General features: G+C 36.9%; 1 protein-coding gene and 1 pseudogene across 3 annotated transcripts in view; both read left to right on the top strand.

Annotated features, from left to right (window-relative positions):
• ANAPC10 (anaphase promoting complex subunit 10) overlaps positions 1-27,737 on the top strand; it is a 261,798-nt gene that overhangs the window by 115,490 nt on the left and 118,571 nt on the right. The gene's annotated exons all lie outside the window — the stretch shown is intronic.
• On the top strand, positions 20,482-23,131 carry LOC125923531 (NADH dehydrogenase [ubiquinone] iron-sulfur protein 5-like; annotated as a pseudogene).

Raw genomic sequence — 27,737 nt, 5'->3', positions numbered from 1 at the left:
CTTTCTCTATTTTGATCAACTGAATAGAAGTTCCTGTTCTAGACTATCTCTAATAACCCAATTGGTCAAGTTAGTAACATGGTGCCAATGAAGAAAGGTGAGTAGTTTGGCTTATGATGTATACTAAGGCTGGAAAGCATGCATTTCATAAAGATTTACTTAGACCGGAATAATCCACAGTGTCATTTTTTAATTATTACGGATACTTGATTGCTCATTCCTATCAAATAAAAACAAAAGATACTTACAATGTTGTGACCAATTGTATTAGTTATAGTTACCAGGAGAAAAATATTACATCTTTTTTCAAGCAATCAAGATGTACTATTGAATACAGTGTAGAATACAAATAAGAAAACATGTTGCTTATTCAGAAAGAATTTACGGTCTAGCTGACGATGACTGGGGACACACAGAGACATTCATACCTACTCAGTGTAAAGTAGTATTGAGTGAAACATAATAAATGTTATTTTAACAAGGGCAAATATCACCAATGCCTAGTGTAGTTAGTAAGGGGTCTTATGGAAGAGATAGATACTCGTGTATGCAGGGTTATCTGAAGAGGCCCCCTTCCTAGGTTCTGTACAAGTAGAGAAACACATTAGTGAAGATGAAAGCCAAAATAATTACCTTTTTTCCTGAAAGGCAGATGGATATATTTTCAAGTTGTAGCTAATTTGGATTTCTAATAATGAATCCCTAAGATTCATGTCATTGCTGGTTGCACATTGAAGGGGCAGGAAGCTCCCTCGAAGACAGAGGATGGAACAGAGCCATGTATTCTCAATATATATTTACAAATCAGATGTTTACCTCCTCAGGGATGGTGTGACAGGGTGGAGAGAGGCTCAGAGTAAAGACATTGAGCTTCCTTCCAGTTAGGAATCCTTGGGGGTAGAAAGAAGTGTTCCTAAATTTACATGCTAGTTCTAAAGCAATATGCAAATTTAAGTAGAGGTGAAATGGGAGGGCACTTTAGGCATGGAAAACTACACATTTGTGGAGTGAGGAGGTTATATTTACATGTGGTACCGTGGGGTGCTAACCTGAGTAATCTGTAACATCTTTAAGCTATTGGATGGAAAATAGATAGGGTAGGGTGCAGTAAAAATTTAATCTTACCCTGTTATAACTATAGTTTTATATCCATACCCTTACCTAATTCTTATATTTAATGCTCTATTAAAACTTTGGAGGAAAATAGAGGCATTATAGGTAGCCTAACACCTACTACCATTTTACATTGTAAAGGAGACTGTGGAATAGACACTCTACTTTTTGAAACAATTTCATGTAAATTAAAATATTTAATATTTTTCATATATAATTATCAAATTATAATCATTGGACCATGGAGGAGGTTATCAGAAGTTTGCCTGGGGTAAAAAGTTGGGTGAAAATCTGCATTTTTCCAAAGGATGTTCCTTAGATGCTTGTGGAATCCTAGAAATGTCTGCCCAATTTGGATCCGTTGTTCCAGGCTCCCTCCTTCCATTCCAGAGATTTAGATAAATGGAATTCTTAGAAAAATACACTTGTAAGCAAGACCATCAGAAATCATACACAGCTCCAAATAAGGCTCTCAAGTGGCTATTACAAAAATATTTGAGTTCTTGGACTGTGGCATGTTGTGTGTTTAAAGACAATCATCATTAGCAGGAACACAACTTGATTCCTTTGGGTCCAATTTGTGCTTGTCTTATGTCTAATTACTTTTGGATTCAAAATAAGAAAGCCCTGTTTTAAAACCAAACAAGTCTTTGAAACAGTATTATTCATACTATGATTCTTTTTAAAGATATGTCAAATGAAGCATGAGATACACCAGTGATATGAAGAAACAATATGGTGTAAGCTGTTTCTCGTTTTCAATAATAGTAACCATTTTGCATATACTCTGTAGCTATTGAATACAATAACAGGAAATATTATTTTAATGGAAATGTTCTGTATGTGAAAATTTTTATTATTTGCGTGCTAGAAGAAAGCAACTTGGTTTTATAGGAATTAGATGAGCACCAGGATCATCATATCTACAATAATCTTTGGCATATTGTGTCAGCCTTTTTTCTTGTTTTTTTTTTTTTTTTTTTAGTCTTTTTCCTTTGTGTGTGTGTGTGTGTGTGTGTGTGTGTGTGTGAAGCATAATGTACATATAGTGAGGTGCACCAAACACCAGCTCAATGAATTAGGTTAAAGTGGACACCCATGTACATGCCAAACATTAGGACACCTTTGTACCCTGAAAGTTCTCTTTGTGTTTGCTCTCAACCACTTTTTTCTCCTCCTCTCCAAGATTAGCCTCTATCCTGAGTTAAATGGTGCAGCTGAGTTTCACCTATGTTTAATGTAATGTACATTATGTACATATGTATATACAAAGGTAAAATATATTGTCTTTCGTGTTGGTGTTCTTTTACTCAGCATGATATTTGTAATACATATCCATGTTACTGCTTGTAGGTATTGTTTGTTCGTTTTTGCTGCTATATATGTAGTATTTTATTGTAGAAATATGCCTTTATTTACCCATTCTACTGTTGGGTATTGAAGTTTTCAGTTTCAGGCTATTACAGTAATGCTGGTATGAAATTCTGGTGCTTGTCTTTTGACTCCTTTTGCATGTGCATTTTTTGTTTTTAGATATGTATGTAGGAGTCACATAGCTGGCTCAAAGGGAATATATATGCTCACTTTTTGTAGATAATTCCAAATCCATTTCCAAAGTAGATGTTTCCATTCACATTTCAATAGCAGGGTATAGAAATTGCTGTTATTTTCAATGTAAACCAATTTATTATCTTTTCCATGATGTTTACTGGTTTTTTGTGCTAAGAAATGTTTTCTGATTTGAACATCATGAAGATTCATAATCTTATATTATCTTCTAAAAGTTTTAGTTGCTTTGTTGTGCAGATTTAGATCTGTAATCCACCTCATATGATAGGAATTAAATTTTGTTTTTTCTTTCCCTACATAGATAGGGAATTTTTTGTTGAAGACTATCTTTTCCCATCGTTCTGCAGTGGCACCTTTGTGTTAAATTGAGTATCCATATGTGTGTGGTGTGTTTTTGAGCTGCCTCTTCTATTCAATTTGTCTATTCTTATATCAAGACAACACAGTCTTTATTACTGCTGATTAGTAATACGTTTGACATCAACTAGATCAAGTTCTTCCAGCTTGTTCTTTTTTAACTGTTTCAACTATTCTTGGCCTTTTTCATTACTATATTAACTTTATATTCACCTTATCAGGTTACACACACATACAAACACACACACACACACACACACACACACACACAATCTGTATAGAATTTTTATTGGGATTGCTTTGAATCTATAGATCAATTTGAGAACATTTTTATAATATTGAGTCTTCTAATTTATAGAAGATTCTGTATGTTTGAGACTTTATGAGATTCTGTATGTTTAATGTCTTCAAAAGTGTTTTATAGTTTTCTTGAGAGACGTATTTTTTTATAGATTTATTCCTAGGAATTTGATATTTTTGAGGCCATTATAAATGATACTTAAAAAGAAGTTTGTTTTGGTAAATTGAAATAAAATTGATTTTTGTAAATTTACTTTATAACTAGCAACTTTCTAACTTCACTTTTTTAAATGTTTATTTTATTTTGGGAGACAGAGAGAGAGAGAGAGAGAGAGAGAAAGCATGAGCAGGGGAGGGGCAAAGAGAGAGGGAGAGAAAGAATCCCAAGCAGGCTCCTCTCTGTCAGCATGGAACCCTATGCTGGGCTCAAGCCCACACCTGCGATATCATGACCTGAGCAGATATCAAGAGTCGGATGCTTAACTGACTGAGCCACCCAGGCACACCTAACTTCTCTCTTAATTAAAATAACTTTTCTGTAGATTCTTTTGAATTTTTTACATCTTTAAGTCATGCCTATTTTTTCCTTTCCTTATATTTTTTATTTATTTTTCTTCCTTATTAAACTAGTTATGTCCTCCAGTAATATATTAAATAGAAGTCTGAGATATTATTTTTTTTAACGTTTTATTTATTTTTGAGACAGAGAGAGACAGGGCATGAACGGGGGAGGGGCAGAGAGAGAGGGAGACGCAGAATCGGAAGCAGGCTCCAGGCTCTGAGCCATCAGCCCAGAGCCCGACGCGGGGCTCGAACTCATGGACCGCGAGATCATGACCTGAGCTGAAGTCGGCCGCTTAACCGACTGAGCCACCCAGGCGCCCCAGAAGTCTGAGATATTAAATTGAACATTGAGAGCAGTCACTCTTACCTTGTTTCTGATCCCCGTGGGAAAGCTTTAAGATTTCATCACTTTGTGTGATGTTTTCTTGGATTTTTTTTTTTTTTTTTTTTGGGGGGAATGCTTAGGTTTTTTCAAGAAACCCTTAACAAAATTAATACTAGTCCCTTCTATTTCTAGTTTACCAAAATCTTTTGTTTGTTTTAAAATTATGAATGAATACTGAGTGTATAAAATGCTTTTCTTGAATCTTTTGAAATAACCCTATGATTTTATTCTTTTTTATTATTATGTTGAATTACACTGGTTGAATTTTACATGTTGAATAACCTTCTTTCTGGAATAAATTCAACTTGGCTATAGGCATTATCTTTTGTTATGAATCACTGAACTTGATTTGGTAAAAATTAGTTTAGAAATTTTTCATTCATGTGCATCAGGGGATTTTGCATCGTAAGTGAGATTAGCCTGTAATATTCCTTTTTGTGCTGTCCTTATCATGTTTTGGCTTCATAAAATAAATGAGAAAGTTTTTGTTTGTTTGTTTGTTTTCTGAAAGAGTTTGTGTGAGCTTAGAATAATTCCTTAAATGAATTATAACATTCATTGTGAAGACATAATTATGGTTTGACTTCTAATTCTAAACAGATGGAAAACTATTCAGATCTTTGTACTTCCTCTTGTGTAAGTTTTCGTAATTTATATTCTTCTGGGAGTTTATCCATTTTATCTACATTTTCAAATGTATTGGCATGAAGTTATTCATATCATTTGGTTATCTTTATAATGTCTAGGATTTGTATTGTTAGGTCCCTCATCATTCCTGATATTGGTTATTTGTGATATGTTTTTTCTTTTTCATTAGTCTCAGCAAAAATTTATCAATTCTGTTAGTATTTTCTATGAACAACTTTTGGCTTTATCCTTTCTAATGCACATATTCTATCTCATTACTTTCTGTTCTTTATTATTTTCTTCTGTTTTGTTTGGGCTTAATTTCCCTTATTTTTCTAAGTTTTTGAGGTGAATACTTAGATGAATGATTTTCAGCATTCTTCTTGTCTAAAATATGTACTTCAAGCTGTGAATTACTCTCCAAGTACAGCTCTGGTTGATCTTACATGTTTTAATACATAATTATCTACTGTCATTCAGTTAGAATATGTTCTAATATCTATTAGAAAGTTTCTCTTTGAGCCATGGGTTATTTAGAAGTACATTTCATAATTTTCTTTCCAGATAAATGGGAATTTTCAGTGTATCTTTTATCACTAATTTCTAGCATAATTGCTCTTTGGTCAAAGAACATATTTTGAAATTTGTTGCAACTTGCTTTAATAGCCCAACATATGTGTAATTTGTATTAGTGTTTCATAAATAATTGTATGTGTTCTTTAGTTTTTGGTTGCAGTGCTCCATAAATGTTAATTAGATCAGGTTTATTAATTATTTTATATAATTATATAATATTTTATATTCAACTGAATTTTTTGTCTGTTCATTCTATCAGTTAATAAGAAAGTTGTATGGGGGTGCCTGGGTGACTCAGTCAGTTAAACGTCCTACTTCAGCTCAGGTCATGATCTCACAGTTTGTGGGTTCAAGCCCTGTGTCAGGCTCAGTGCTAAGAGCTCAGAGCCTGCCTTGGATTCTGTGTCTCCCTCTCTCTCGAGTGCTCTTCCCCCACTCATGCTCTGTCTCTCTGTCTCTCTCTCTCTCCAAAAATAAATAAAACATTTAAAATAATAACAATAATAATAAAAAGAAAGATTGTATGAAAATCTTCCACATGATTGTGGATATCTACTTTTCATTATAATTCTGTCATTTTTCTCTTTATATATATTGAAACTATGTTATTAAGTACATACACATTTAGAATTGTTATATCTTTCTGATGAATCAAATCATTTATGATGAAGTGTACTTCTTTGTCTCTAGCAATATTTTTTTGCCATAGAATCTACTCTTCTGATTTAATAAAGCTATACCAGTTTTCCTTTGATTAGTGTTGAATCTTATATCTTTTTCCCTTCTTTTACTTTCAACATTTCATATATTTATATCCCTTATCTGTTTTTTGTAAATAGAATAAAAATGGGTTTTGTTTTTTACTCAGTTTGGATTTCTGGGAGGAAGAAATCTATATGGCTTATTTGAAAGATACTGCTTCTTGGGGATCCTGGCTGGTTCAGTTGGAAAAGCATGTGACTCCTGATCTCAGGGTTCTGAGTTTGAGCCCTATGTTGGGTGTAGAGATTACTTAAATAATTATAACTTAAAAAACTAACAAGATATTGCTTCTCAAACCAATGCAAGTAAATGTCTAGGGGAGCAGTGAGAGAAAACTTTAAGTAAAGGTGGTTTGGGGCCAGATTTTGGAGGCCTTTTAATGTCAAAGTAAAACATTTGGCCTGTATCTTCTTTCAGGAAACCCTTGAAGGTTTTGAGCAGGTAGGTGAGTGATATGTGTTTTAAGAAGGTTAAATCATTAAGATTCAACTGGAGTAGAAGCACTGGAGGCAATGAAGATAGGTTCTGAAAACGTCTTAGTTTTCTACATCTTAGTTTTACTACAACATTACCTGAAACAACAGGAACAACATCTGGAACAACAGTACCTGATACATAGTAAGCTTGCAATGAAATATTTGATGACTAAATGAAAAACCCAGGTGAGATGTGATGAGGGGCCAGATAGGAATATGGCAGTGGAAATCACTAGAAATATAAAATAGACAAAATTCATTGTCTATGAATTCATGTGTCTGGGAGGAGGTTTAGGTAAAAGGGAATCAACAAACAGATACAGATAACATTCTAGGATGTTTATATAGGTGTCTATTAGATGGGGCCTCAATAATAAATTAGATAAGGAGACAATGATGAATATGTTGATTATTAATTTATAAAGCATTACAAGTAGTTAAATATAAGAGAAAATTTAAATTTTTTTAATGTTTATTTATTTTTGAGAGAGAGACAGTGAGAGCCAGGGAGGGGCAGAGAGAGAGAGGGGGAGACACAGAATCCAAAACAGACTCCAGGCCCCAAGCTGTCAGCACACAGCCTGATGCAGGGCTTGAACTCACGAACTGTGAGATCATGACCTGTGAGATCATCAGTTGGATGCTTAACTGACTGAGCCACCCAGGTGCCCCAAAGAGAAAATTTAAAGATGAGTACAACATTTTTCTTCACCACTACCTCTTCCAACTTTCAAACTACTATGTTTGCTTTGATGTATAGACGAAGATCCTCTAGATCCTATATAGGTAGGTGTTTGCTTCATGTCGATGTTTTTGCAGGTACTTTTGATGAAAAAGCCTCAATTTACACATTTCCAAGGGGAAGCCCTATTACCTTACAGTAACTACCTATTAAGTGCATTTACAACTTTATATTCTTACATGGTGCCAAAGTAATTCAGTGGCAAATAATTCAATATTTCCTATTTCTTGTTTTGCCCTGATCTTCCCCCCAATACAATTATTAATCTTTCCTTGAGTGACTACTCATCCATTTTTCATTTGTGTATGTTAAGAAATGCAGCTTTGTATTAGTAATTAGAATTTTAGGGAGTTTTAGACTAATTAGTTAAAATATATGATAATTCTTTTAGTCACGATTATTTAGTAGTCTCGATCAGATTTTTTAAAATTTATTTTGAGAGAAAGAGAGCATGAGTTGGGGAGGGGCAGAGAGAGAGAGAGAGAGAGAGAGAGAGAGAGGGAGAGAGAGAATCCCAAGCAGGCTCCACACTGTCAGCACAGATTCCGATGTGGGGCTCAAACTCATGAACTGTGAGATCATGATCTGAGCCCAAACCAAGAGTTCGACACCTGACAGAGCCACCCAGGTGCCCCTCTATCAGACATTTCTATTGTGTTCATTTCTTGGGTGTTTTAATCCACTGTTTTTTGTTTTCTTTTTTGTCTTAAATCTTGGATTATGAATTTATCTATAAAATTCTTATGCAGCTTAAGGTAGAGTGTTCTTCCAGCATAGTTTTGGGTTTACTTCTGTGTATTCTCATTGGAGATCTCTGGCTTAGGACTTAGTTCTTTGTAATTTTTTGACTTGTGGCTTTCTAGACCACATGTGACATAAATTCAGTTCTCTGTGTTGGGCAGGCCCAGATTTTATACATTCTCGAGGGATTTATATAAAATAACTCACTTGGAGCCCAAGCACAGATAAACCAGTTTCCCTATTGTCTATCGTGTTCTTTTACTGGTTGGGAGATTTTTTTTTTTTTTTCCTCTGACTGAGACTTTAAGCCCTTCTAGTTTTATGCAGGGATTTTAACTTCAATTCTCCACCTTATAATAGCCAAGTTCCCATCTCCTGTCCTTTGCATTCCCTTAAAAGCCAAATTCCTAGCTTGTGACTGCTACTCACCACCCATCATCAAGGCAAAGGCAAGGTAGCCTACTCATTTGCCAGTTCCGGTTTCAGTTGCTTCATTATTCCTGACACCTGGATATTTTTCTTTTATATCGGTTTAGCTGTGCATTTTTTTAAAGCTGGTGTAATTCTTCTCAGCATCCCTAACTAATCTAGCAGGAGGAATTTTTAATGTATAATCTGCCATATTTCTGAAACTCAATTCTTGAATTCTTTCCACATCTGTAGAGTTTTTTCTCCACATATCTCCAAATATGCTTGACTTTATTTATTTATTTTTTTAAGGGCATTGTGTTTCACAGTTGGATGGGGCTGACAATGGGATATTTTCCCTCTTTTGATTTAATTTAAAAAATAATTCTGATGTTACTAGACCTTGCCACATTGTAAATTCTACTCAGAGGCACAAAGAGAGTAATTAACTCTAAATATTGATAGAAGACTAGCCCTTTTATCTTAGTCTGAGAAAGTAATCTTGAAAATGTATCCCATGTGAGTAAATAACACCAAATTCAGTGGGTTACCTTGGGGCCCAGGGGAAAGAGGAATTAGAAATGAGATCATTAGGGGAGGCTTCAAATACATTTGTAAGATTTTATTTCTTAAGCTGAGTAGTGTATACGCAAGGGCTATCTTCTCTACATTTTACAAATATATGAAATGTTTCATAGTAAAAATGACTGTAAAGGGAATTATCACCATAATGAAATTATGCCATAGCTTTAATTTCATGTAACAGAAGATACACAGGGCATTGGCCACTGTCCTGTGCATTTGTCAAGTGAAAAGATAATTCTCCATGTTAAAGAAGTAAAGTAACGCTATTTCAACTACACTAACATTTAGTTATTTCCTTATTAGATTTTATTTCCCCATGCCTGTTAAAAATATTATGACTGACCACAAACTCCGGCCTATCCAGTGATCATGCTATTTACAACTTGGGGAGTAATTCTAGCATTATTCAGAATAGCAACAGGTTAAATCCGAATCATCTTGGCTAAAAAAGTCCCTTTTAAAAGTGTTTTTGCTCATTGCAAGTGTTGCTGTTCAGTACTCTTGTTCACTCACACCTTTTAACACTGAAATATGAAAGGTAGGCAGGGCTGGGATGTGGAGGCACCCAGGTTCTTACAGGTGTGTACCTAGGCCTGGTGTTCTAGTCCCTGCATAGACTGCCTCTTGTCCTCATAACGACATTAAAAATAGTTAACATTGACTGAGTGCTTTCTTTGTGCTAGTCTTTATGAAGCATTCTTTATATATTATCATAGTTAATCCCTATAATAATCTTATAATTATTATATGCTCTTTGTAGAATGAAGGAAACAAACATTAATTTGACAAAATTACACAGCTACTAAATGACTAAAATGAATATTTACTGTTAAGTAACTCTGAAGTAATTTTCCTCTCTCTGTCTCTGTCTACAAAATGTCATTGTGTATTGGGGCGCCTGGGTGGCTCAATTGGTTAAGCGTCCAACTTCAGCTCAGGTCATGATCTCATGGTTCATGAGTTCAAGCCGCGCATCAGGCTTTGTGCTGATAGCTCAGAGCCTAGAGCCTGCTTCAGATTCTGTGTCTCCCTCTCTCTTTGCCCCTCCCCTGTTAATGTTCTTTCTCTCCAAAAATGAATAAACATTAAAAAAAAAATTAATGCCATCTTGTATTGATACTGCATTGCAATAATCATTTAATATTACTTAAGCATCAGAAATATTCATGTAGCTGTTATGAAATGTAAGATTTAGCTGATTTCTGTTTACAAACCATAGACAAGAGGAAAATACAAGGAATGGGTGAGCAGTCAAAAGCAAGCTGGGTCACCAGGATACAGGGGTGGTTGGAGGGCAGAATGCTTGTTAGAATAAACTGCCTGAGGTTGTAGTGAGGTACCTATTGATGTTGATGGTATGTGTGGATAAGATAGGTATGTGGCCTCTGGTTTTATGTTTTCTGTCATACCAAAGACTATTAAAAAGACAATGTTGCCTGGGATTCTCACCTTTGACCTTATCAAATAAAACCTTCCCTTGCACATCACTACTGTTAGGAGAGGGCGTGTTACAAGATGGGGACACAAGGATAAAGAAATATGGAAAGGTGACCAGGCTATATTCCTTCCTACTTTTTTATAGACTAAGCCTGTTGCTTTTTTAAAAAAAGAAAAAGAAGGAAGAATGGAGGGAAGGGATGGAGAGACAGAGAGATAGAAAGCAGGAACGATTAATTGAATACAGACAAAAGTATTCACTTATATTTATTTCTCTCTGTAACTTCTTAGAGAATAAGGGGCTTGCATGACTATTTCGTGACTTTACAACTTTGTTTGAAAATAAATCAATGTGATTTACTTTAAACAGAGCCTTATAAAGAACAAGGAATTTCTTTCCCCTACTCTTTCTTAGAGAAACTCACATATCTCCAAACTTCATCTTGAACTATTGTTTCTACTTCATACTGAGGCTTGAGTTTAATTATTTTGGCCTTGTTTAAGTAATTCTGGACCTGAGGCATTTAGACCTTTAGGGCCCTCCATTGGATTCACAATAAATCATAAATGTATTAGTATAATCTCAATTAAAATAATACTTCATCTATCCAGTTTACCATTGTCATCTAAATGTCTAATCTAAATCCTGCTATGAAGGTAACATAATTATTAATAAATTAATAGCTATTAACAAATTAATAATAATGTTGGGTTATAGAACCTACAGACATGAGTAGGGGTGTAAGCAGACATTTTCTTTTGCCTTCAGAATTTCACAGGTGTCCAAAAACATTGTAAAGATGTGAGAAGGGGCCAATCTAAGGACAAGTGCCCTGGGGTGGCCAATAAATAGCTCTGCTTGCGTGAATATTTTGCTGCTTTGTAGTTAAAAATCAGTAATTAAATTGAAATTAGGTCTTGTGGAAAACATTGAATCTCTTTTTCTTCAAACTTTCTTAGAAATGTTCAAGTATTTTCAGTGTTCTCCCTGATGCTGGATTTTGAGCTCTCTGCTCTCTGGTTCCTTGGGCAGCTGCTACCTTGCTATCCAGTAGAAAAGTTGATTGGGAATCTTTTGCAGTCCTTTTGAAACTTTATAATAAAATGTTCTTTTATATATTAAAAAATTATTTTTTCATGTTTATTTATTTTTGAGAGAAAGATGGGGGAGCAGGAGGGGCAGAGAGAGAGAGGGAGACACAGAATCTGAAGCAGCCTCCAGACTCTGAGCTGTCAGCGCAGAGCCCGACTTGGGGCTCAAACTCAAAAACCTCGAAATCATGACCTGTGCCAAAGTCGGAAACTTAACCGACTGAACTATACAGGCATCCCATAAAAAGTTCTTTTAAAAATGTATTTCATTTTCTGTACACATAAGAGGAAAGTGAATTATTAAAATATTTTGTAAAGCACGTTCTTGTTTACAAGGAACATTCATGCCCACTGCTTTAGATGCTTAAAGCAACCTTGTCAGGCAGGTAAGGCAGGTGTCGGCCCCGTAAAACAGATGAAACGGAAACCATAAGCAATACATGACCCAGGTCTTCTGACTCCTGATCTAGTGTTCTTTTCCTTATTTCAACTCATTCGTAACCAAATGCCAATGAAAGCATTCTATTTTAATGTGGGTTCTTGGGTTTTCATATTATTAATATTAAATTTTTTGAAACTTTTTGAAACTTCATGGAATCATTAGGACTATCACTGTTAATCAGAGGGACGACTAATAGTTAATCAATTCTCAGTCTACTTCTGTTAACTAACTTTGCTTTCTCTTCCTGTGTATGTTCTGGGTCTCAGAAGTGCAAGATCAAGGGTGAATGGAGTAGGTGGAGGCCTTATCACTAAACAAACATGTAACTTATTACCGCTGGATGGTAACCGTGTAATAAATGCCAGCTTCAAAGAACATTTCAACATGATACAGTAGGAGATTCCTAAAACAGGATTATAAGATTTAAACACCTTCCTCATCTGGTGGGAATTCTGTGGAGCTACACATAATTCAAGTTCTTCCTAGAACTTGGGTGCTCTGTATTTCTTGTGTCATTCCCACAAGAGCAGTGTTAGCCCCAAGAGTGCAGCTGTGATGCCCAAAGGTTGTGAACTCTAACATCACGGTGTTTATTTTTATGAGAATTAGGTCAAGATTAGCCTAAGCAGAGCCACTAAATAACTTAGGATCACAAGCAAAATGGGAAATAAAATGTGTTTTACACTGAATCTTTACAGAAAGATTTTGCAAAGAACAGTTAATTAACTGTGGGACCAATTGGGGATACAATTTTAATGATTTTCAGGTAGTCTAGAGAAAAGCTAACTAAAAAATTTCCAGACCCCAACTGCTCCTCTAAAATGGGCTAAGAACTATAGCAGTGAATTAAAATAACCTGTGAATTTTTCTAACCAAAATAAAAATACCAGCTATGACATATTTCTTTTACTCTTTGCCAATTCTTTAATAGTCCATTAGGTATTTCTAGGAGGTGGAGTAGTTGAGATGAAAATCTGAGCTCAGAAACCTGAAAGGCCAGAATCTTGAATAAACTGCTTGAGGTGAGATGGAACTGCATGTGACAGAAGGCTTTCTCTGTGGCAGGTGTGCCTCAGACCAGGCATGGGTTTCATTTGGATGAGTCTTTGAAAGTTCCAAGAATTAGGGGCACTTGGGTGGCTCAGTCGGTTGAGTGTTGGACTTCAGCTCAGGTCATGATCTCACGGTTCGAGGTTCAAGCCCCACGTTGGGCTTTGTGCTGACAGCATGGAGCCAACTTAGGACTCTTTCTCTTCCTCTCTCTCTCTGCCCCTCCCCTGCTCTCTCTCTCTCTCTCTAAAAATAAATAAGCATTTAAAAAAAGTATGAAATTTCCAGGAATCAGTGAAAAAGGGACTTGAAGAAACTTAGAAATAACTGGTCTAATCCCACTATAGCCTAAGAGCAGGCCACTTCCTGGAGAAGGAATTCAATTCCTTCTGTAGGACTTAGCTATACTGTTCCATGCGGTTCAGACCAAGAGGTGAGTCACTCAGCTCGATTCAAGAATCTGTTCTTTCAACCCCACTCCGTCTCCCCATTGGACGCTTGTTGTAAAACCCATTTCTTGCATAGTACCTCTCCTTTCCCTGACGTATACATTATTGATTACATGTGCTGTTTTTCGTTAAAAACACTTTAATCTTTGGGGCGCCTGGGTGGCTCAGTTGGTTAAGTGTCCGACTTCGGCTCAGGTCATGATCTCACGGTTTGTAAGTTTGAGCCCTGCATCAGGCTGTGTACTAATAGCTCAGAGCCTGGAGCCTGCTTCTGATTCTGTGTCTCCTCCTCTCTCTGCCCCTCCCATGCTCATGCTCTGTCTCTCAATTATAAATAAATGTTAAAAAAAAAAAAAACAACAACCAAAAAACACTTTAATCTTCTTTCTTTTGCTTGGACTGGAAATGCTGGGAATTACACAGTTAGTAATTATATGATTAGCAATTATGTGTCCAACAGTGAAGTTGAATATAGTTTTACTCATATATATTTTTCCTTAGGTAGTATATAGGCATGATTTTCAATTCCAAGGTCCTTTTAACAACTAACCTTTTTTTTTTTTAGACCCCTTAATTACAATAAAAATAATTCATTTACAGGGTCCTTTTGTGAGCTGGTTTATAACACAGAGATGCTGGCATAGTATTTATACCTACATAGATAGGTTTAAAAAGTAGATACAGTCAAATGGGAAGTTATTTCATTGAAGGCAATTTTATTATAATCATAAGTTTTATCTTCTTCTTCTTCTTTTTTTTTTTTTTTTGTGACTGCTTCTTTAAATAGCAGCCATTCCTGGTTTCATTCTTTAAATACTTCCCTAAACGAGTAAAGCTAAAATAGGTGCCTTCAGCTTTTCTTGAACGATAGAGATTTTATTTTATAAAAAAAAATCAAATTTCCTTGAGGCAAAAATTGGAAATTTGACTTTACTCAGGGTTCTTCAAACTACTAGTTACTGAAAGAAAAAGTGAGATAGAATTATGGAATGTTAGCTCTCAAAACCACTTAGTTTCATCTCTTTATTTAACAGACAAATAAACCAAAGCCCTGTGGGCCAGCCAATTCTCTGGTAGGTTACACAGTTGGGTGGTGGGGAAGTCTATGGGGATTTCTCTCAACTCTGAGTGATTCTGTTTAACCCTGAGTATTTGGTGGGATCTGGCTTGGGAAGCAGTGAAAGAACGGAAGCTAGGTAAAAACAACCCATGACAGGTTTATGGCCAGCTCATTAAGTGAAATCCTTTACTTGACACTGTATCGCTTTCTTTGCTGGGTGTGGATTGACAGGTATTGATGAAATGTCTTAGGTTCTCATTCAAAATGCCTGGTGACAAATTAGAACTTTGACAAGTCGAGGTTATCAACAAAACCACAGGGCGAGTCTGTGGACTCTAGCCTGTAATAGTCATTATACAGTCTCTAACAAGCTTCTGTGCTTCATCAGAGATGCACTTGATCTCTTCACCCCCCAAGAGTAGATTAAGTGCTTCAATAAATATGCCATTAAGATACTTAATTGTACTAAGCCATTAGTACACACCTAAAATACACTGGAAGCAGAGGGCTATCAGCCACCCAAGAAGATTATGAATGGCCTAGAGAAATGCCTAATGCTGTGTTTGCTTTGATATTGCATTATTAAATACAATTTTCCTATTGGTTTCAATAAAACTAGAGTGAAGAAAATAGCAAATTCCTTTCCAGTCTACTCTAAACGAGTCCCTCTGCCACCATGTCTACTTGGTTGTGGTTCTGTCTACAGTAATTCCTTGACTTTGTGCCTGAGTCAGAGTATAGGTTTCAGAGTACCCTTTTACCACCAGCTAAACCTCTTTGGGATTTCACTTTCTTACTGGAGAAGCTAAACTGGAAGAGTTTAGGTATGTTTACCATGGATATACCATTTATGTTGCTTGTCTGCTATTTTCTTTCTTACCTTTCTGGACATAATATTCATGATAATAGAAACAATATGGTAATAGAATTTTACCACCACATGAAACCCAGGAGATCATTTAACTAAACCCTTCATTTTAGGGGTGAATAAATTATAGATCAGAGATGTGAAGAAACAGTTATTTGTGATGCCTTTGCTGTCTTAAAGGGATTCAGTATCTGTAGCTTATTTTTTTCCTAAAATTTAAACTTAATTATCCTCTTAAATCCTTACTTGTGATTTGGCTTTCATCACTTTCTAGTGGTTAGTGTGATTTGGGTGAGAAAACTTAGGTACAGAGAGACGACTTGACGAAAGTCAGAGATTGAGGTAAACTAGAGAAAAACCTGGTGTTGAATTTTAGGGTGCTAATCCAGGGAAAAAATCCCTTTAAAAAAAAATCTGCACTCACTTCTTTTAATATTGGAAAAAAAGATAATAAGAATCTTCATTTTTCACATGTTTTTTGCATAGATTAAAAACTTTTTTTATCTTAATTTTTTTGCTTAAGTATAGTTGACACATAATATTACACTAGTTCCAGGTGTACAACATAGTGATTCAACAAGCTTATATATTATCCTATGCTCACCACACGTGTAGTTACCCTCTGTCACCATTCAAGGCTGTTCCTTATACTGTGCCTTTTATTCATGTGATTTATTCATTTCATAACTGCAAGCCTGTATTTCCCACATCCCTTCACCCATTTTGCCCATCCTTCCACCTTCCTCCCCTCTGGCAACCATCAGTTTGTTCTCTGTGTTTATAGGTCTGATTTGGCTTTTTGTTTATTCATTTTTTAAAAATTCCACTTATGAGTGAAATCATATTGTATTTGTCTTTCTTTGTCTGACTTATCTCACTTAGCTAATACCCTCTAGGTCTATTTGTGTTGTTGCAAATGGCAAGATCTCATCCTTTTTTATGGCTGCATAGTATTTTACGCAGCACCTCCCTTATCAGTTCATCTATTGATGGACTCTTAGATTGCTTCCATATCTTGGCTATTGTAAATAATGCTGCAATAAACATAGGGATACATATATCCTTTCAAATTAGGGTTTTCATTTTTATTTGGGTAAATACCTAATAGTGAAATTATTGGATGATATCATATTTCTATTGTTAATTTTTTTGAGGAACCTCCATAGTATTCTCCACAGTAGCTACACCAGTTTACATTCCCACCAAAAGGGATTCCCGTGGGCAGACTCCTTTTCTCCACACCTTCATCAACACTTGTTATTTCTTGTCTTTTTGATTTTAGCCATTCTGACAAGTATAAGGTGATATCTCCTTGTGGTTTTTATTTGCATTTCCTTGATGATGAGTGATGTTGAGCATCTTTTTATGTGTCTGTTGGCCATCTGGATGTCTCCTTTGGAAAAATGTCTATTCACGTCCTCTGCCCATTTTTTAATCAGGTTGGCTGTTTTTCTGGTGGTGCGTTGTATAAGTTCTTTATATATTCTTAGATATTAGCTCCTTATCAGGTATATCATTTGCAAATATCTTCAGTAGACTGCCTTTTTTGTTTTATTCATGGTTGTGCAGAAGCTTTTGGCTTTGATATAGTCCCAATAGTTTATTTTTGCTTTTATTTCTCTTGTCTCAGGAGACGTACCTAGAAAAATGTTACTACAGCCATTGTCAGAGAAATTACAGCCTATGTTCTCTTCTAAGTATTTTTTTATGGTTTCAGGTCATACACTTCAGTATTTAATCCATTTGAGTTTATTTTTTGTGTGTGGTATAAGAAAGTGGGTTGGTTTCACTCTTTTACACATAGCTGTCTTGCTCCTAGCACCATTTATTGAAGAGACTGTCTTTTCCCCATTGTATATTCATCATCCTTTGTCATAGATTAATTGACCATATAATCATGGGTTTATCTATGGGCTCTCTGTTCTGTTCTGTTGATCTATGTGTCTGTTTTTGTGCTAGTGCCATACTATTTTAATTACTACAGCTTTGTGGTATATCTTGAGATCGGGAATTGTGATACCTCCAGCTTTGTTTTTTTCTCAAGGTTGCTCTGGCTATTTCAGATCTTTTGTGGTTTCACACAAACTTTAGTATTATTTGTTCTAGTTTTGTAAAAAATATTGCTGGTATTTTTATAGGGATTGCATTGTATCTGTAGATTGCTTTGGGTAATTTGGACATTTTAACAATATTAATTCTTCCAATCCAATTCCAGCATGGAATAACTTTACATTTGTTTGTATTGTCTTCAGTTTCTTTCATCAGTGTTTTATAGTTTTTAGTGTACAGGTCTTTCACCTCTTCGGTTAGGTTTATTCCTAAGTATTTTATTCTTTTTGGTTCAATTGTAAATGAGATTGTTTTCTTAATTTCTCTTTCAGCTACTTCATTATTAGTGTATAGAAACACTACTGATTTCTGGGTATTGATTTTGTGTCCTAAAACTTTATTGAATTTACTCATTCTTGTAGTTTTTTGGTAGAATCTTTAGGATTTTCTATGTATAGATCATGTCTTCTGCAAATAGTGATAGTTTAACTTTTTCTTCACCAATATGGATGCCTCTAATTTATTTTTCTTCTCTGATTGCTGTGGCTATCAAATTTCTGGCTCTGAGTTCCAGTATTATGTTGAATAACAGTGGTGAGAGTGCACATCCTTGTCTTTTTCCTGATTTTAGAGGAAAAGCTCTCAATTTCTCTTCATTGAGTGTTAGCTGTGGGTTTTTCATACGTGGCTTTTATTATGTTGAAGTATGTTCCCTCTAAACCTACTTTTTATCATGAATGGGTGAGTTGAGAGTTTTTATCATCAATGCATGTTGAATTTTTTCAAATGCTTTTTCTTCATCTCTTGAGATAATCATATGATTTTTTTATCCTTAATTTTGTTGATGTGGTATATCATGTTGATTGATTTACAAATACTGAACTGCCCTTGCATCCACAGAATAAATCCCACTTGATCATGGTGGATCATCATTTTAATATATTTTTGAATGTAGTTTACCTATATTTTGCTGAGGATTTTTGCATCTGTGTTCATCAGGTATATTGGGCAGTACTTTTCTTTTTTTGTGGTTTCCTTATCTGGCTTTGGTATCAGGGTAATGCTGGGGTTGTAAAATGTTTTTGGAAGCTTTCCTTCCTCTTCTATTTTTTTGAATAGTTTGAGCAGAATAGATATTAATTCTCCTTTAAATGTTTGATAGAATTCACTTGTGTAAGCCATCAGTTTTGGACTTTTGTTGTGTGGTAATTATTAATTACCAATTCAATTTTGTTGCTGGTAATTTGTTCAGATTTCATATTGATCTTTAATATTTCATCTGGTCCAAGAAAGACTCTGAAAAGTCAAATATATCCTGCAAATTTTGTAAAACAACTTTTCAAATGGCTTACCTGGAATGACATGTTGACTTATTAAGTTCAGATAATTTTTTAACTTGTTTGTCTTTTAGGGGAAAGGGGTGGTTATGATTGATTTCAGTGAAAGACTTCAAGTTGGATTGATGCAACCAACTTAAGCAAACCCTTTTTTTCTGAATTAGCTCATTATCTTACATGAAGAATGAACAAGTTTTAAAAGTAATCTACTACTGACCAGTATTATTCCCTTTATTCCAATAAAAACATAGTTAAGAATAATGAAGTGAGGGGTTGGGTAGGACTTTTTACAATAAGCACGTGTTACTTTTATTGTTTTATTAAAAAATATATCAGAATTAAAATAATGTGGGTTTATGGTGATTTTATTTTCTGATCAGATCACTTATTAGTGCTCCCATAAGACCATGTATCATACATAACAGCACCACTGAATTTCATTTCTATTTAAATTAATAAAGTTTCAGGAATCCTTGATACCAGAATACAATGACTGACAGTCATATCCTAACCTTGTGAAAATGCGGTAATACTCATTTGCACTGTCTTCTCCACAGAGACCATGTCTTATTTATTTTGTATCTCTGGTTCATAGAACAATAATGCACTCAATGAGTATCTTTTGAATGAATCTATTTATCTATCAAATTCTATAATCCTGGTGTACATTCTGAGTTCCTATGGGTAGGGCAAAATTCCAATTCTAAATGTATATAAAACAGAGTAGTGTCCTAATTTGGCATTATAGATCCATCATATATAACTTGATACAGCTGTTAAAAGAGAGGAGGCTGCAAGGCATAGTAAATAGTAGAGAATGCACCCTTCTCAATGCTGATGACATGGTTTTATTAATACAGACCACGATTTTCCTTTAGAGCTGCTGAACCTATTGCCTACTTACTGTCAGAACAGTTTAACATCAACTGTGCTACAGCGAAAACCATTGTATTTGACAGACATTCTCCAGTATTTAAATGAACAATACTAAGTAACCCCATACAACAGGTCAACTCATTCAGCTATTGGAATGTATATTTTGCTGTTAACTTACGCTGGTGGGTCCATGAGGATACAATTCTACTGAAAAAAAAAAAAAATAGACATTCACCAAAGGCCAGGCTGAACTGCTTTTATGGTCAAAGCAGCCCGTTGGTAGTTTACAGAGTGCCTGGCTCTCTAGGAACCACCCTCCTCCCTGCTTAGAGAAGGGGATCCTAATCCCTCCCGCCAGCCGCCTTTGCCTCGCTCAAGATTACATGAGTCTTTAGATTCTGAGGAAAGCTGCCAGCTGCCTTGACTGGAAAAAAAGATAAGAGAAACCTTGCTGAGGAGAGGGAGGGGCCAAGACTAGGAGGGAGTAGAGTGGAGCTCCTGGAGGGAGCTGAGGGGATGAAACCCAAAGAAGAGATGTGCCCGCAAAACAAGTTGGAATAGTGAACAAAGGCTCTTCAGTGCCTGGGCTGAGGTAGAATAACAAGGGGAGAACCCCATGGTGGTGCAGGAGGAAGATGGCGAAGGGGTGAGGTTACTGATTGCCAGGGGAAGGGGACAAAGGGAAGAAGAGCTCAGCTTCCTCATCTGTTCCTCCCTTTGCATCTAAGGTCTACCTTGCAAGGCTGTACCTTTGTTTCTACCAGTTGGGCAACTGACATAAAAGAGAAAGCACAGACACCACTGAGAGCAGTTCTTTTTTTATTTTTAAAAACAATTAAAAAATTTTTTTTTTCAATGTTTATTTACTTTTGAGACAGAGAGACAGAGTATGAACGGGGGAGGGCCAAAGAGGGAGACACAGAATCTGAAGCAGACTCCAGGCTCCGAGCTGTCAGCACAGAGCCCGACGCAGGGCTCAAACTCACAAACTGTGAGATCATGACCTGAGCCAAAGTCGGATGCTTAACTGACTGAGCCACCCAGGTGCCCCTTTTTAAAAAAATTTTTAATGTTTATTTGTTTCTGAGAGAGAGAGAGAGAGTGAGAAAGAGAGGGAGAGGGTGAATATGAGTGGGGGAGGGGCAGAGAGAGAGGGAGACACAGAATCTGAAGCAGACTCCAGGCTCTGAGCTGTCAGCACAGAGCCTGACACGAGGCTCAAACTCACGACCATGAGATCATGACCTGAGCCAAAGTTGGATGCTTAACCTACTGAGCCACCCAGGTACCCCAGGAGCAGTTCTAAAGCAACAGAAATACTGTGGGCCCATCAGGGAGATGCTGTTCCTGAAGCAGTTATTGGAAGTGTGAACAAAGCCTGGTGATAGTTAACACCAGCCTTCAAACCTTCTCAGGCCCAAATTGTCTTCCACCATTTATGGCACAAGACCTTAGGGTCTCAAGTGAATACTCATCTGAGGATTTGAGCAGAGTCAGTATTACTTTTTGAGAAAATAATTTGGCCTTGTTTATTAGGAAAACCCTGTGTCCTGATTCTTCACAGAGGTAGAGAATATCTACTAGAGAATGTCAGGCTGCTAAGGAACTTTAAAAAATAAGGTTTTTTTTTCCTGCCATGTGTGGCATTTTAAAAGGCAGTATGAAATATTGGCATCTCAGATCCCGGTAGAGGATTCAATTATGACATGACAGTCATTTGCTTGCCAAAGCGTGGCCGCAACATCTGTTATGTTAAAGAAAGCTGTTAGGGCAGCTGGGTCAAGTAAATTCTGTAGAAAAAATTTCGTTTCAATGGAAAGCCGGCCTTGTGCATAGCAATCCCTTCCAGATGATAAGATAGATTCTAGCCCAGTGCAATGTCTTTGAGCTATACTGCCACAGTGGTAGGCAACTGATAGATACGTATATTATGTCTGATCCAGCAGTGATTTTAATTTACTTCCTCTGCCACATGAAAAAAGTAGTTTGGCCCTATTTACAACGTTCCTTTAATCCTTGTGAATTTGTGCTGCTTTGACTTTTCCTTTGAACTGGTTTATAACATCTCTCTGGTTCCCTCATGTCATATGATTAAAAAAAAAAAACCTCTATAACCCATGTTCATTTTAATGGCTGTATGGGAGCCATGATTTTACCATTTTCTGAAAATTATTTTTTAACAACTCTCTTCTCTGCTAGGCTTTCAAAGCACTTTTTCTCTACTAGAGGTAAGAAGAGAAACTAATATTTACATATTTTACCAAATGTTCTTCAAGTGACCCAAGGAATCTTTGAAGTCAATTCATCAGGAAGAAAATTATTGCAGCCCAGCTCAAGCTCCACCAGGAGGCTGACACTTTTATTGTAAGCCTTGATGTTCTGGTGCTTTTTCAGGTGCCTCTGTTCTTATCATACGAATTCTTGTGAGCTGATTTCGCCCTGCTCTCTGGGGAGATAGCTTCAGGGCTTCTGAGCACCAGTAAGGTGAAGTTTGCCAGTTGCCCCCTCTTTTTGCTTATTCTGGGGCACTGTGACCTGCCCTAAATTGTTTTTGAGGAAGGTAGACTCTATTAATTCATAAAATAATTGCCATGCCCCTCCCTTTTCCTGCTATCAAATAGCCAAAATTCTTAAGGTTGCTCTGATGTTCAAAATGACAAATTTTATCTGAAAATGACGTTTTCAGGATGCAAGGAACTGGTAAGGACTATAAAGAAAACTTATTTCGCAAATTTTGTTCAAGTGTGGAGTGGAGTATTTTGTGTTGGTTTGCTCTCAGCTGCAAGGACCAAGGAAGACAAAACCTCTGTCTTCAAGGAAGTCATGGGGAAAAAAAAAAACAACAACAAACAAACAACTCACACATACAACTAACTATAAAATAGTGGGAGAGATCATCCAGTAGCAGTGGCTGGCAAGGAGACAAGGGCACGACAGAGGGACACCGTGCCCTTCTTTGACGTGCAGAAAAGCTGGGTCTTAACTTAGATCATTGGATGTCAATCCGAAGTGTTGAGCAGCCTCACAAGATTCCAGGTCGATGTCATGCTTTTGAAAAAGAGTAGATAGAGTGTATACATGGAATCAGTGGTATCCATGCAGAGAGAGAGTGCAAGATAGAATTTGATGATTTTGTAGAAGGTCTGCTTCAGCAGAAAACGATGAAACGTCTGAGTGGCATCAGGACACAGCAGGATAAGCTAATAAAGGGAGGGGAGTACACACCCCTGCCTCACCACCTGGGCAAGGAGGACCTTAGGCCCTGAGCTGAGCTACTGCTCCTGTAGGCTCCAGGCTCATTTTCATGTTATCTCTTCTCCACTGAAAAGCTCATTTACTGAAAACCTTTTTGTGAAGAGTAAGATTGTTCTATCCTATTAAAAAAATAATAATAACGTGAGATCAGGGCTATACTTAGCAGTATGAATACAATGGGAGAAACAGGATGGGGCCAAAAAGTGAATATAATTGCTTGGTAAAGAAATTTATCTAGAATTTTAATTGAACAGACTTGAGAGCTGTCCAGTCAGTTTACAGATGAGGAAACCAAGTCCCAAAGATGTTATATGATCACAATTTTTCCAATGATGTAAGGGTAGAGACATAAAAGTGTGTGCTCACACCATGATTGGATAGCACATACATTTTACCTCTGAAGTTACAGCTGCTTTTTTTGGTCAATACAGTGAATTAGCCTGCAAAACGTGTTGCTGTATCTCTAGTCAGTCTACTTGTGAATGTAAAGAAGTCATTTGTAAAGGCTTTTGGCAGGCTAATGTGTTAGGCCTGGGGGAGAATTTCTCAGGTTTTGCTGGATATCCCATTATCTGAGCTGTTATCTAAGCTTCAGTTCTGGGAGGTCTCCTGGGCTAAAGCAGACAATCTAGTAACTGGGGAAGCGGAGATGGGTAGTGGTTGTGGTACCGCTAGCAGGATTTATCTCCTGGATTGGCCAGAATTAAGTGGAGCAAGAGCTACAGCTTTTTTGGCCAAGGTTCAGGGCTGGGCTCCTATCCCAACAGGGAGCTAGGGTGAAAACCAGAAGCTGGGCAGGAGGCCAGTCAGAGGAAATGGTAACTGAATTCCTGGGGGTCTCCATTTCCCTCCAGGAACACTGGACAAACGAATTCCGGATTCTGTTCACTCATGAGAAGGAAGCTTCAAATATATTGATAGACTGAGCCATCCCCAACTCAGAGCTCAGGTGGGGAGCAGTTGGGTAGGGTTGGGACAGTCAGGGATTGACAAGGATGGGCACTATCTTTTATAGATTTGGGGTTTCTAGGGCCACCTGGGTGGCTCAGTCAGTAAAGCATCTGACTTCAGCTCAGGTCATGATCTCACTGTTCGTGAGTTTGAGCCCTGCATCGGGCTCTGTGCTGACAGCTCAGAGCCTGGAGCTGGCTTTGGATTCTGCGTCTCCCTCTCTCTCTATCCCTCCCCTACTTGCACTCTGTCTCTCTCTCCCTCAAAATAAATAAACATTAAAAAAAATTATAGATTTGGGGTTTCTTATAAAAATATTACCTGTAATAGTAGGGAATCCAGAAAAAGATAAAGAGGAAAAGTTAGAATTAACCATGAATTCATAAGACAATATTATAGATATTGTTAGTTAAATTGATTTTCCACTCAATATTTTGTGCACATTTTTGAGATCATTAAGTGTATATTTATTAGAAATAACTTATCTTGGGGCACCTGGGGGGTTCAGTCGGTTAAGCCTTGACTTTGGCTCAGGTTATGATCTTGCAGTTTGTGGGGTCGAGCCCCATGTCAGGCTCTGTGCTGACAGCTTGAAGCCTGCTTCAGATTCTGTATCTCCCTCTCTCTCTGCCCCTCCCCCACTCGCTCTCTGTCTCTCTCTTTCTCTCTCAGAAATAAATAAACATTAAAAAAAAGAAATAGCTTTTCTTATTATACACATATAACGGATAATTGTCTAAGCTGGCATTAATTACCCCTGTTTGTGTAATTAATCTTAATTCTAATCACAGATTGAATTTAACAGTTGAGAAGGATGTGATAGTCATCCTGTCACTCTCCCTTTACAGATACAGAAACTGAGGTCCAGTTTGATTCAGTGATTTGCAAGTTTGAACATTGTAGGGTTTTTTTAATGTTAATTTTTGAGAGAGAGTGTGGGGTAGGGGCAGAGAGGGAAACAGGATTGGAAGTGGGCTCTGTGCTTACAGCAGAGAACCCAATGCAGGGCTCAAATTCACGAATCGTGAGATCATGACCTGAGCCAAAGTTGAACGCTTAACCAACTGAGCCTTCCAGGTGCTTCTGAACACTGTAGGATTAAACAGAGCCAAGGCTAAAATCACTCCAGTGTACTTTCTGTGATACCTTGAATTATTTATTTATTTCACAGGCATGTGGCTTGTCTGCATTGCCAGACTATGAGTTCCTTGAGGAAAGAGCTAGTGTTATGTGGTGCCTTGCTACTTCAAGTGTGTCTTCAGATCAGCAGTAATGGCATCATCTGGAAGCTGGTTAGAAATACAGAATCCCAGACTCCACCCCAGGCCCAATAAATCAGAATCTACATTTAACAAGATGCCTAGGTGATTCATATCCACACTAAAGTTGGAGTAGCGCTGAAGGAATGGTCATTAAATATTTGTCGTTGTTATGGTGTTTGGTCCCCATCTTCACCTCCCATGGGGCAAGTTCATGTGTTGAAACCTAATTTTCACTGTGATGATGTTCAGAGGAGGGTCTTTGAGAGGTTATTAGGTCATGAGGGCTGAACCCTTTGTCCGTGAACCAGGAAGTAGGTTCTCACCAGACACCAAATCTGCCAGGGCCTCTATCCTAGACTTCCCAGCCTCCAGATGTGAGAGAAATAAATTGCTGTTGTTTATAAGCTTACCCAGTCTCTGGTATTTTGTTATAGCAGCCTGAATGGACTAAGACAGTGGTATTAATTGTTTTGCTCATAGCAATGGAAACTGATTTCAAGTGCTTGAAAGCAAAAAGGAGAGGGATGGCATTTGTTGGAAGAGACTGATGTGTTATGGAGAATTGAAAAACAGACCTTGGGGATTAAGCTTCAGAGACCTTAGAGATAGGATTTGGTTGACTTTTTCTACGGGGCTTTAGCATAAATGTGACTCCTGGTAGCAAAGTCTTTCCATTCTGAGTTGTAAATGCCAGAGAGAGAGAGAGAGAGAGAGAGAGAGAGAAAGAGAAAGAGAATACCTTCCCTTGAACCAGGTTTATATTCTCTTCATCGGTGCCCAAGATGCAAGGTCATGAAGCAGCATGGCCATTGGACCCCACCCCTGCAGCCATAAGCCATTCCTGGAGACGGAGGGTCGTTGCAAGATAGGCACCATTATAAAAGTTGCTGGCTGTAATTTTAAAACTAAAGTGGTCATGTTTTCTGCTAATAACTGAGCATAGAAGTATGAGAAGAACCTATTTTAGTCTTTTCCCTTCTGCAGCCCCTGTTTCTCTGATTTTCTTTGTTGCTGTTTTTCTATCAAAGAGATCATACATTCTAATGATTTCAGCAATTAACATTTTGCTAGTGACACCCAAATGTACTTCCAGCTTGAATCTCTTTTCTGAGTTCCAGCCTCATATCTCCAAATGTTCTGTCACTACTTAAAGTTCAACATGGCCAAAATTGGGTTCATCATATGTCCCTCCCAATCTCTTTATTTCTATCAAGATGCTACTGTTTTCCATGATAACTAGCATCTGTGGCTCCTTCCTTGTTTTTCAGATTTCAAATCCTGAACTTTAAAATGTAGATTTCTTTAATATCTTCCTTCTATCCTGACTGCTAACCAGAGTTCAAATCTTCATCCACTCTGATTTAGATCATGGTCTGTTACCTGGCCATGCCCCTCCTTCTTTCAAATCTTTCTTTCTTACCATTGCCATGTAGATTTTTCTTAGATTCCACTTGCATCATACTACTGCCCACCTCAAAAAATACTGAGTCCTAATTCAGGGTATTTTATTTTATTTTTCGGGATATTTTATATATAGACATAAAATATAAATATATAGATATAAAATATAAATATATAGATATAAAATATAAAATATAAATATATAGATATAAAAGATCTAATTTGGTCTAATCGTTCAGGATCCAATCCAAAAATATAAAATAGATATATTTTATATAAAATATAAAATATAAATATATAGATATAAAATATAAAATAGATTTTATATATAGATATAAAAAATATATATATCTTGTGGTTGTCACCATAACATTGGTAACTGGGAGATCCCCACTGTTAATGATCTACTTAAAAATTATTTGAAAAGAAATTTTTCTAGAAATATTCTATGAGATAGATAGCCAACTCTATTAGACATGAATAGCATTAGACATTCTTTATGTTGACATAAAGAATAATGCGTTAGCATAACCATCGACCTGTTAGAGGAAAAACTATTTCTTCTACTCACACCAGCATTTCTGACACCCAGCCTGTGGGTTTTGTACACCAAGAAATTCTCCAACTCTCTGGACACCAACTGGATGTCCTATAATTCAGTTAGGACATTAACTACCTGGAGCTAGTGTAAACTCCACACATTAAGGGCGCTGGCCCATAAGACTGCACCCCACTTGGGATGCCAGTTGCACCTCTAGGCTGTCACCTGTGCTTCTGACTAAATGGCTATGCGTCAGAGGTTCCCATGATCCCTTCCCCAGGTTTGATAATTTACCAGAATGGCTCAATAGAACTCAGGAAAAGTGCTTAATTTATTAGATTACTGATTTATTATAAAAGGATACAACTCAAGAGCAGCCAGTTGGAAAAGATGCATAAGACAAGGCGTGCAGTGCCTCCATGTCCTCTGGGCAGGCCACCCTCCCAGCCCACCTAGATATAG

Source organism: Panthera uncia, chromosome B1 (genome assembly GCF_023721935.1).
Source record: "Panthera uncia isolate 11264 chromosome B1, Puncia_PCG_1.0, whole genome shotgun sequence".
Taxonomy (NCBI): domain Eukaryota; kingdom Metazoa; phylum Chordata; class Mammalia; order Carnivora; family Felidae; genus Panthera; species Panthera uncia.
The sequence above is the reverse complement of the archived record's forward strand: the minus strand, read 5'-3'. Positions and strand labels throughout refer to the sequence as shown.